This window comes from Lactuca sativa, chromosome 7 (assembly GCF_002870075.4).
Source record: "Lactuca sativa cultivar Salinas chromosome 7, Lsat_Salinas_v11, whole genome shotgun sequence".
Lineage (NCBI taxonomy): Eukaryota > Viridiplantae > Streptophyta > Magnoliopsida > Asterales > Asteraceae > Lactuca > Lactuca sativa.
In genome coordinates this window covers 27,052,096-27,064,173 of record NC_056629.2, presented here as the reverse complement: position 1 = coordinate 27,064,173, position 12,078 = coordinate 27,052,096, and positions in this window count along the sequence as shown.

Genomic DNA, 12,078 nt, shown 5'->3' with positions numbered 1-12,078 from the left:
AATATAATCCTACTTACTAATCACATGTGATTGACATAAAAAGTAGCATGATTCTACTTGTATCCCCCCCCCCATAAAACATTTAAAATAGTTTAAAACATTAGTTAAGGGGTATGAACTCACCTGCAGTATGTGACTGGAATTGAACGGGTTGTTATCGTACGGAAGGATCGGACAAGTGCTTGGTGTCAAGTGAGGACTTAGACACACACAATGATCCTAATTACATATGAAGACATATGTATATAAATAATTAGAGATTTAATCACTAACTATACAAGTATAACATTTAAGCACGAGGACAACACTTTTGGTCAAGTGCTAGGAGGCTAATGGGTTGCAACAAAGGAGTGCAATGCCCCTAATGGAAGTTTAAGGTCAAAAGACCATATTCATTAGAGTTTACGGCCCAGGGGAGTAAGCTCCTGGCCGTAAACTCTCAAACAAGTCATGAAATGGAGTTTAGAAGTACTACAACCTTAGAGGGGAATTGTTTCAAGGCTATACAAGTGTTTGGGCACCACATTGACTCCTTTGGGGAGTTTACGGCCCAAAGACCCTTTTCCCTTGGAGTTTACGGCCGTAAACTCCCTTGGGAGGGTTCTTATTGTCCTTTCAAGTCTCTAACAATTCTAGGAACAAGTCTAGGCTTCAACACATGGCTTAAGGAAGGTTTAAGGCACTAAATGGAACCATTTGATGGAGTTTACGGCCATAGAACTCTTTGGGCCGTAAACTCCCTCACACATGAGGTTCTAAGAATTTTAACTAGTCTAAAACTCATCTAGGTACTTGCCCTAAAAGTCTCTTGGCCTAAGGAAGTGTCTAGGGTGTCCTTTGACCCCTTTAAAGGAGTTTACGGCCCAAGAAATACTCTTGGCCGTAAACTCTTCAACACTTGAGCTTTTCATGATTTTTCTAGGTCCTAAACACATTAAGGTACTAGCTAAAAATGAAGACTAAGCCTTAGGAAGAGTTTGAAGGGGTTTTGGCCCTAAATCTTGGAGTTTACGGCCTAAGGAGCATCTTGGTCGTAAAATCCCTTCCAAAGTGGGTTTCTAATTGTTTTGTTGGTCTAAGATATGAGTTTAAGGCTTCTAGGTTCTTGCTCTAAGGCTAAAGGAACACTAGGCATTCATTTGTGCCCTTTACTTGGAGTTTACGGCCCAAGAGGTGGTTCCTTGGTTGTAAACTCCTCAAACTACTTGGTTTTGATTTGTTTCTAGCCTCTAATGATCATACACTAAGTCCTTAGTTAGATGTCTAACACGGAAATGGGACTAGGTGGCCTTTAGGCTTGATTTTGGAGTTTACTCCCCAAGAACGTTCTTGGGCGGTAAACTCCCGGATCTTGTACTTTGGACATGTAAATAATGTTATTAAGCATATAACAAGTATTAAAACACATCTATGAAAGTAGACTCACAATCTGGGATGAAAACCCGAAGATCCGTGAGAGAGAAATTGACTTTTCTCTAATTGGAAATCAAATAATGAACCAATTTGGTTCAGAATTCTATTTATAGTCCTGAGATTTTTGGCAGAAAATATTTTTATTCTCGGAATGGATTCTAATGACCTAGAGTAATGGAATTACAGTGTTGCACAAAATCCTAGCGCAACCACTCTCCTAATAACTCCTTTAGGTGTAAAACCCTAAAACTGCCAAACTTATTCCATAAGTCTAAATTTTCACTGCAACTGCTCTACTTCTATTGGATTGAAATGGTTTGATTTGGATGGAAATTTCGGGTTGTCACAACTTATAACAGATAGATTATATTGATTACCAATTTACTAGCTATTATGATAAAATATCTAGACCTACCAATTTATGAACGAAAAAGTAATGATCATGCACAAGTTAAACACTAAATTGATAATAGCACATTTGTACTATGAATAATATTAGTTACTCTCCTATGATCAAGTTAAGCAAACAATCACTAATTAAGATTAATTATGCTCTCTAACACAGTTAAACTTATGAGCTTTTAATTACTTAAACTAAGATGTGATTAATCCTAGCACTAACTATTTAATGATTAGAAACAATTAGAAGATATATTCATGTAATTAATATGATCAATTAACACACAAAATCTGATTTATAAGCAACATAAGCTAGAACTAAACATATTAGGGTTTATATATATATCAAATACAAGCAATATCAAATATAATCATCCAATAATTGAAATCAACATATATGGATCAAGTTCATCTTCACCAAATAGAAGTAAAAAGGTATTTAGCCTCTCATTGTAGTAGGAAAACACAATAGATCTAGGTAAATTAAGCTAGACATAAGTATAATAAGCAAACCACTAGATTAATGTTGAATTCTTCTAAATCTCCTTCAATCCTTGAGCTTCAATTGAGTTTCGATCTTCTTTTGGGTTTCTAAGGGTTCTTAGTCGTAATAAACCTCAGAAAACCAAAATCATGCCTCTGATTTCGACCTAATGTCTGGGATTTTATAATTGTGGAAATTTGAACACCATGTCGCGGTTGACTGCCACCATGGCATGGTTTTCGAGTAAATCCTGTGCCGTCCAAGTAAGCAAGATGATCACGAATATTCCATTTTCCACGTCATGGTCATATCACCACGATGTGGTCTTCAGTCATATTCTTTTCTTCTTTTGTTTTTGCTCCAGTTTCTTGCTTCCAACTCCTCGTATGATCCCTTGTTGTCTCGAGAAAGTATTCGACGCTACAAAACATATTTTAAACATAATAAGTATCTTTTGCTCCATATTAAGTATAAATGTGGCTAATAGTATCATAAATATGCATTAAATATGTAGTTAATTATGCACACATCAGGTTCTACGGCCTGATTTGGAGGTCGGCCATCTGATGGTTCGGTAGTTTTCCTTCAGGTAGTTTGATGCTTGTGGTGCCCTACATTTCTTTAGGAGTATGAAGCCGGTCATCAGTATGCGGTGGGTTGCTGATGCGGAGAGTGCCTTTCGCGCCAACCTTTATCCGGTGGAGGCCAAGGTCAGATTTGTGACATGTATTCTATGTGACAAAGCTAGGGATTGGTGATGCGAGGTTTTCCAATACTCAAAACCGTAGCGGTCGATTCCATGACATAGGAGGATTTTGTCACTAGATTCAAGAGAAAGTTTGCGCCGACAGTTGAAGTTCAGCAGTTAACTCGGGGATATCTAGCTCTTGATCAGGCTATAGAGTCAGTGGATGAGATCACCACCAAGTTTAAAGAGAGAGTGATGTTTTGTCATCAACATGTGACTTCAGAGGAGATGAGGATGACTCGCTACCATGACATGTTCATGACGAATATCCGGGAGCATGTGAGTATCTCGAGTCATAAGACTCACATTAGTCTGGTGGAGACAGTCAGGGAGAGATATCTGGAGTTGGAGACCCATCAATAGAAGCGGAGGCATGATTAGCTTCAAGCATTTGAAACAATAACCAAGAAGGTTCAGTTGTCGGACATTCGGTCAGGAGATCAAGAGACTCGTGGGATTTACAGTAGATGTGGTTGGACTCACTTGGGTATTTTCCACGCACCTGCTTCTGGATGTTTCGGTTATGGTCAGTAGGGTCATTACAACCGGGACTGTAGTTAGAGGGCGTCCCCAAGGGTATGTTTCTTTTGTTGTCAATTAGGCCATGTTAAGGCTAATTTTCCTCTGAGAACCGATGGTGTGGTTTTGGATGCACACCTTTGGCTTGGCAACTACCAGATGGACAGCATGGGACGGCTAGAGTTCCAAAACCCGAGGTTTGACCAAGCGATTTTCCCCAATTTGGTTTGATGCAACATTCATTGGTTTCATCAGTATCTCTTTTTTTAGTTTCTTTTTGATCTTTTAGTTGCAATCTAGAATGATCTACTTAATGATATTGTCTTAATCAACTTTGGTCCTATTTTGAAGATTTATGTATGTATGGATAGTTATTGTGGTGAGGTTGTAAATGTGTGTTGCAACTTGTTGGATTTTGTCATCATGGGTTGTAGTCATAGGTGGAGCTCTTGAGTTTTGTTGAAGAATTCAGATCCTTGTATGCTTGGTATTGATAGGTGTGGTTTTTAAGAACCATGTGGTGGAGCTATTGGATTGGCTTGGAATTTAGAGTGGTTATGAAGTTGTCAAAGTCTATCCAATTCCAAGTGGGGGAGAAGTGCTTCGTCAAATGGAAATATTTCTGAGTCTAGGTCATTTTGGAACTTCATATTACAGGATAGGAGGATAGATGGTTTCAGTTGTTGTCCGAGTTGAAGCTTACACAAAGAATGGCGTTCAGTGGTCCGATATGATCAGGGAAAAAGATAGTGAGGATTCCAGGTTATTTTTTCTAATGTTTGAAGCATCAGCAGCAACGTAATTTTTAGTTGGTGCCTAGGTTCAGGTCGAGGGTTGTGTGAGGTCCTCTATGCATGTTCTTGTCTAATGAAGGATTTAGGGTTCGAAGCACGATCTAAACATCTGACGTGGTCGAGTAGACTAGTGGTTCCATCTCGTGTCAATGTTGCTTGATGTCTTGTAGGTTTTATGAAAGACCATGGTTGGATCATGACAGGAAAGACTGTAGCTGGGTTGTAGATTTGGAAGTGATTGTAAGGCTATGGTTGGATCATAACATTCACATATGAAAGACCATGGTTGGATCATGTCAAGAAAGACTATAGCTAGGCTGTAGCAAGAAAAGTGATTGTAAGACTCTGGTTGGATCACAACACTCACATATAGAAGACCATGGTTGGATCATGGCAGGATAGACTGCAACTGGGCTGCAGCAGCATGAGTGATTGTCAGACTATAGTTGGATCATAACATTCACATGGGTTGAATCAGACCTGTCATGGTCTATTTAGTCATTCCTTTATTTATACTTGAGGTTTGTTAGGACCGTATTAATGTATAGGCTAGGTTAGCCTTTTCTCATTGGGCTTTTTTGGAGTTTGTTGTGCATATGTGAGTGTCGGCGCCGATTTCAGCAGTTACTTGTGGAGTTCATTCCTTAGCCCATTCATTAGAAGGAGCAAGTTTGTCTTGTAGGATAGGTTTGTTCGTCCGGTTATTGGTCACAACATCGGAGTCTTCGATATTAGGGAAAAGGTTGGCTTCTCTCAAGGTTGGTGAGATGCAATGTTCGAACTTTTGTATTATCTTTGGTTTAGATTTGTAAGCCTTGGTCATCATGGTTGAATTTTGGGTGTTGTGCCGGTCTAGAGGTCAGACATGGTTTCAGAGACTTCATATTTTGGTAAGGAAGTTATTTCTTCTTGATGTGGATTGCTCTTGTTGTGTGCGAATTGATCTACATCGGGTCACATGTTTCCCGCTAAGAATTGAGTCGGCTTTGGGTCTGAGGGGAATGATTTTTTTGAGTTTATTTTCCAGTGTTATGGCAGATGTGATTTCAAACTTTTAGCAATTTCTGTGCGGTTATGGTATTTGTGCCTAGTTTTTGAAATCCTTGCATTGTAATTGCAGTTTCTGACATTTGGAGCAGTATTGTGTAGTGTTGAAGAAGTACGGCTTCGAAAACCCACAAGGGTTCGCAGAGTGCTTTAAGAGTAATCGGTAAGGAAAAATTTAAAGGATGAAATCTAAAATAAGTGGGGGGAGAGTTGTAACACCTATTTTCCAGATATAGCAGCTAAAGACAGTTTGGGACCAAAGCAAAGATTTTTAAAGGAAAAGCCTAAGTCACGACGTGTCACATGGATACTCATGACATGGAATGAGTTTTATGAAATGCATGTTTATTATCGTTCCCACGACGTGGTAAGAAAAGGGCCACGACGTGGCAATCACTGCAGCCCAAACCCATGATTTTTAGGTTTTCCATTATATATAAACACCTAAACTCATGGATTAGATTACTTCCTTCAGCCTCCATCTCTCCATTTTGAAACCCCAACCTATCGTCCATGATTTTGATCTTGGTGGCTTGATTTTGAAGTATTTCCTCTTGTCTTGGCGAAGATTGTGAAAAAAGGAACTCCTTCTTGGTACAAGGAAGCATATAGTGAGACTAGATCCATCATCTCCTTCAAGTTTTTGGATATTTGGAGGTAAAAAGCTTGCACCTTGACCTTGGTATCTTGAGATTCATGTTCTTAACCTTGATGGTTGGTTTTTGGTCCCATTTTTTGATGCTCTTGGAGTTTGAGGAGCTCCAGAGCTTGATATGGTCTCCTTATGGTCATACACTTCTGTTAAGTAAGAAAAGTATCTTACTTTGAGAGTTCTTAGTGATGGGTATTACATGCAATAACGCAGATAAATCCTTATACACTTAAGATTACATGCAACCTATTTGATCTAGTCATAACACTATTAAAGTAACATTCTATTGAACAACAAGAACCCTATAACCCTACCTAATTTCAAAATTCATAGAAGATTACATACCTTTTTGATTATTGTAGTAAACAATCAAACAAACCTTCTTGAAAAACTCTTGGAAGCTAGCATCAAAAACCTCGTTCCTCTAATGATTCACACCCAAACCCTATCAACCAGGAAACTTGAAGAGAGAAGAGGAGAACGGAAATCTGGTTGGCTCTTAGCAATAGAGTGAATGGACGAAAATTGTAGGGTGAAAGGCCATATATATAGCTACTAGAGAAACCCTGCAGAACCCTTACTTGATTAAAATAATATTATCTTAAATCAAGTAATTATCTGGTTTCCTAGTTATCTCCAAGGGATATTCTAGAACCCTAAGGAAGCCTCTAATTTCAGCCATCCTAGGACTATTCTGGAATCAATCACTTTTTAACTATTGAACAATTAAGCTTAGGTCCTTGCACTTTTAATTAATCCAATTAATCCCAAAACTAATTCCAATTAATTTCTTATTAATTCTTAATTAAATAATACTATTTCCAATTAATATATTATTCTCATAACATATTAATAAATTCATTTATTGCTATTGATTAATCATATAATAAATCAATAAATCAGTCTCTCTCTCTCTCTCTCTCTCTCTCTATAAAAGCCGTCCTATTCAATTATCAGGTTTCAGGGAAACTCAAAAGGACTTTGTTAATAATTCAATTATATACCAATTTAGTTATTGGATTAGACACCTAATCCAACTGTCTACCACTTTGATAAGTCTATAACTACAATTTTCAGTATAACTTCTAAATTATCAGCAAAGGGTGCTTCCAAAAGCAACTCCAGTCTCTAATCTGATCAGACATTAGTCCAAAGATAAGTGATCAAATATTTCTTCATTCTACAAGATATCGTATGGACACAAGATATGGATTAGAATCAATATCATTGTCCAAAATTGTGTTTCCTAATTTCCTAATTTATGATGACGCCATAAGACTTCTAATTGAACACATCAATTTAGTCATGGTTGGGCCCAATACTATAAGTCAACACCAAATCACCAAGGGGCCCAAAGATATTCCTTTTACTGTTAGGGAAAAAGGAACGAATAAACTTTGACTCATTTGCTTTTATCCTTTACTTACCAAATTATACATGACACTATATTTTATAACATCAAGTTACTGATGCGCTTTCAAAATACCAATGTACAACCAACTTGTAAATTACAACTCATATATCCCCATTTTAGAGTATAAGATATTATCATCTCAGAATTACTCTTGATATAATCCATGAAGTAGTTCTCTGAGCGTGGGTTTATCCAATACTCATATCTCCATTTTCTAGTACTCATGAATGTTGTAAAGCACAATTGCTATGTATAAACTCCTTAGACAATCTACAATCCAATTCATGACAATCTTCATTCACTACTTACTTCTTAAAGTATGAGCGACTGTGGAGTTTCAAATAATCAAATTATTCGGGAAGTAAAACATGAAACACAAGAATAAATAATTGACAAAGGCAGTAAACAAACTCATAAATAATCACTATTATTCAATCACCAAAATCAATTACATATACTTTTTTGTAATTTTCAAACTAATCATCTAACTACTAAAACTAATATCATATCTCAAACCAATGTTCCTAGCATGTTCACTATGTTTAACCCTACTTAGAGCCGTTATGAGAGGATCTGCAAGATTGTCTTATGAAAACACTCTCTTTACTATGAGATGAAATTCTTCACCTCTATGTCTAATATAATGGTACTTTCTGTCGATATGTCTTGATTTACCATGATCTCTTGGTTCTGTGGTTAAAGCAATTGCTCCTTCATTATTGCAAAAAAGTTACATTGGCTCCTAAATGGTCAAGACTACTATAATATCGCCGATGAAGTTCTTTAGCCAAGTCGCTTCCTTGATGCTTCGCTCGCTGCTATGTAATCTGATTCATAAGTAGAATCAGACACCGTTTCTTGCTTGGAACTTTTCAAAGTAACTGCTCCTCCATTAAACAGAAACATTCAACCATATTAAGAATGACGATTTTCTCTATCTGTCTGAAAGTTGGCATCACTATACCCACTTACTCTCAATGTATCACTGCCACCAAGGACTAGAATCAGATCCTTTGTCCTTCACAAATTGTAACACCCCAAAATATGAAGATAAAAATTTCATTTGTAAAACAACCAAAACACCCATCTATCATTTACTAAAACACTTAAAGGTATTTTATAATAAAAGCAGTTATCAGAGTACAATCCTAAAATCTCAAGGTTGCGGAAAATATTGGTGTATGCGCTGCAATCAAGTCGGGCCCTTCCCTTTCGAACCGGAAGTACATGAAACCAAAAACAACAACTGTAAGCACAAAGCTTAGTGAGTTCCTTAAATACCACATACCATACATAAAATACGAGCCATACTTATCAAACATGCAATAGGAGGTGCTATGTGCCAACCATAGTCTTGCCATTATGCCACGAGTCGTATCATGGTCTTTCCTTGCTAGGCCAGGGACCAAAACCCTGCGTCTTACAGACAAGTTCTAGGAGCCACCTCCTAGTCTTCCATGCAAGCTTCACAAAGACAACTAGCATACCATCTACAACAACTTATCGACTTAACTGCCAGAGTCCAAACTCTGGTCTTGCATACAGATTTTCTAGGAGCCACATCCTGGACTTTCATATAAATGCCAACGGCTACCACTGGTCTTCTTATAACACATAAACTAATATGTCGGCATTTGTGCCTTCGACCTAATAGTATAGTGAGGAGACTCACCTCAAATAGCTGAAACCCACGGATAAAAATCTGACAGTAGATCCGCCAAAATCCACGCGCTATCAAATACCAAAATAACAACCCATCAATAACTAGATCCTGACTCACACTAAGAGTCCAAATCAGGATAAAAGATCTTTTTACTCTTCCTTAAACTGGCCCAAGACCAAGGCCCAATCTAGATGACCCAAAAGCCCAAAATCTAATACAAGCACTCAAGGCCCAAATATGGCCCAAATTTCCAAATTGGGCCCAATCCCTTTCATGGGCCCACCCAAGAGAGTTCAATAAAGCCTCGGTAGCCTAACCATAAAATCCAGATAGCCCAACATGGCCCAAGACAACCAAGCCCATCCTATCCCAAAACAATAAAACCTAAGCGTGTTGAGTATGCGGGGCATACTCAGCCTGTACGCTCATTGTACTGCATGAATGGCTTATAAGCCCAACGTACTCACCAATCATGGCCAACTTTTCTAATTTAGCTCTTAATCCATTAAGAATTTGATCCAAACTCATATCTAACTTCCCCAAGGTGGTTAATCACATAAAGTTGCGAACTTTATGTGCATGCATGGCTTAATGGGGCTCTATAGCTCAAAGGAGCTTAATAAATGACTTAATTTTTGCATGAGAACAAAGCCACCATAAAGTTTTACCATTTTTGCACAAGGAACTCTTAACATGTCCATATCTATAAGGCTAAGCTCCAAAAACGTCCTTAATTCCCAATCACCAACCAAAAGGACCAAAATGACCAAAAACATGCCAAGGAGAAGATCTAAGAAATGAAATAGAAAGGTTTGAACTCTATACCTCACAAGCCACCAAAAGAGGATGATAAAGTTGGGTCTCAAAGCCCTTCTCCAAAGAACAAGTCTTCAAGATTTTTTTTTCTTCTTCTTCTAGATACACAAAACCCTCCACAAAAACATCACAAGAGCTCAAGATCACCAAACATGGGGTATGGAACGAATTAGGGTTTTTAGGATATGGAGGTTGGCTAGGAAATGATCAAAAGAGGCTAACATATGTCTTATGTAGGGTACAAATTGAAAAATTAGGGTTTCTTATCTCCCCCTCGTACACCATACATACTCCCCGTATGCACAGTGTACGAGGCTTCGGACCTGCGATCATCTACCATTAGTACGCTAAGCGTACACATAAGTTACGCCCCATGTACTAGCTTCTCAACTAGTATGCTAATTGTACCCTGTTGTATGCCCCACATACTACTCACAAGGGTCAAATTGCAAATTTATCAATTCACAAAGGGAAACTAGGAACATCTTCATTTCTAAGCGATACACAAATACTTGAGAATGTTATTCACTATTGTCCAATGAGCTCTACAATGATTTCTCTGAAAACGACTGGCCATGCTTAAGGCAAAAGATACATTAGGGCGAGTACATGTCATAGCCACACGATCAATCCTAAAGCCGGAGAATATGGGACCCAAATCATTTTCTCTATATCTTCATCTGTACTACGGATTTGAGTCTTACTCAACTTGGCATTACTCTGAATAGGTAGCTCTCATTTCTTGGAATTTTCCATACAATAACATTTTAGTGCCTTATCTAAGTATGTACTTTGACTAAGACCTATTAGTCTTTTCTTTCTATCCCTTAAGATTATTATCCCAAGAATATAGGTTGTGGTCCTTCATAGAAAAACACTTTCCAAGCCAAGACTTTACTTTTTGCAAAGTTGGAATGTCATTTCCCATAAGAAGTATGTCATCAACATACAATACTAGAAAAGTGACTATACTCCCACTAGTCATGACATACAGACATGACTCATCTTCACTCCTAGAGAAACAAAAATCTTTGACTTTCTCATGGAAGCAAAAATTCTAACTGCGAGACGCTCGATAAAAAGAACGCCCAAATCCGACTTCGTATGAGGAAGTTATGATTTTTCGAAGTTTCAGCTTAGCAGACAGCTAAAAACTCGAATTTTAGATCGAGCGATTTTTATCCGACACAACCTAAACGAGCATCGAAGGTCTCGTTATTAGTAGCACAACAGTAAAAAGTCTGACGAAAACGGACGTCGGATGAAGAAGTTATGAATTTTTAACGAATTTTTTGTCCCGGTCTGTTTAAAATAATAATACAAAAATTAAAATCAAATTTAGCCAACGAAGTCTAAACGGAAGTTGTAGAGCGTAATTTTAGCTACGTGTGCATATAAAGAACGTCAAAAACGGAGCTCGTATGTGAAAGTTATGAATTTTAGAAGATTTTGGCACAAAATTCGAGAAATTTTGCAAAGATAAGCTTCACCCGGAAGTGCCACGTCACCCTCGCCTCGCATGTGCCACGTATCCGAAATCTGTTGAGTCACCGAAGCCACCTGGCGAGACGTGTCGCCTGCCCTCGCATCCGAAGTCCGGTCCACTAGAAGTCCGACGCGTGTTCTATTCCTCGTGTCCGAGCCTCGCAGGAGGATCCACGTCCGAAGCCTAAGACTAGATCGCGGTCCAATCAGGAGGCGACAGCGAACCCCTCGCAGGTGCGAGCCATGCACAGCCCACGTGCGAGCCCTCCCTGCGAGCCTTCGGATCTACGACGCATGTCCTCTTTCTAGCCGTTGGATCAGAAGCCTCGCCCCTATAAATAGAAGGGTGCGAGACTGTGACATCCCCAAAATCTCGGCCAGAAAAGACCGATTTTCATTTATGCTTTTAAATATTTTCAGAGTAAATCCTTTTGATTTGAAAGAGTTGCGGAATTTGTTCCCAAAAACAAAACATGATAAAACATTGTTTACCGAAGCATTTCATAAAAGAAATGTATTTTCATTATAATCAAAACTCGGGGTGTCATGTTCCGATTCAGACCAATAAGCATAAACGAATACATTACAAGTCATATAACAAATATAAACATATGCAGACTTGTAAACAAAACAACTTGATGGTT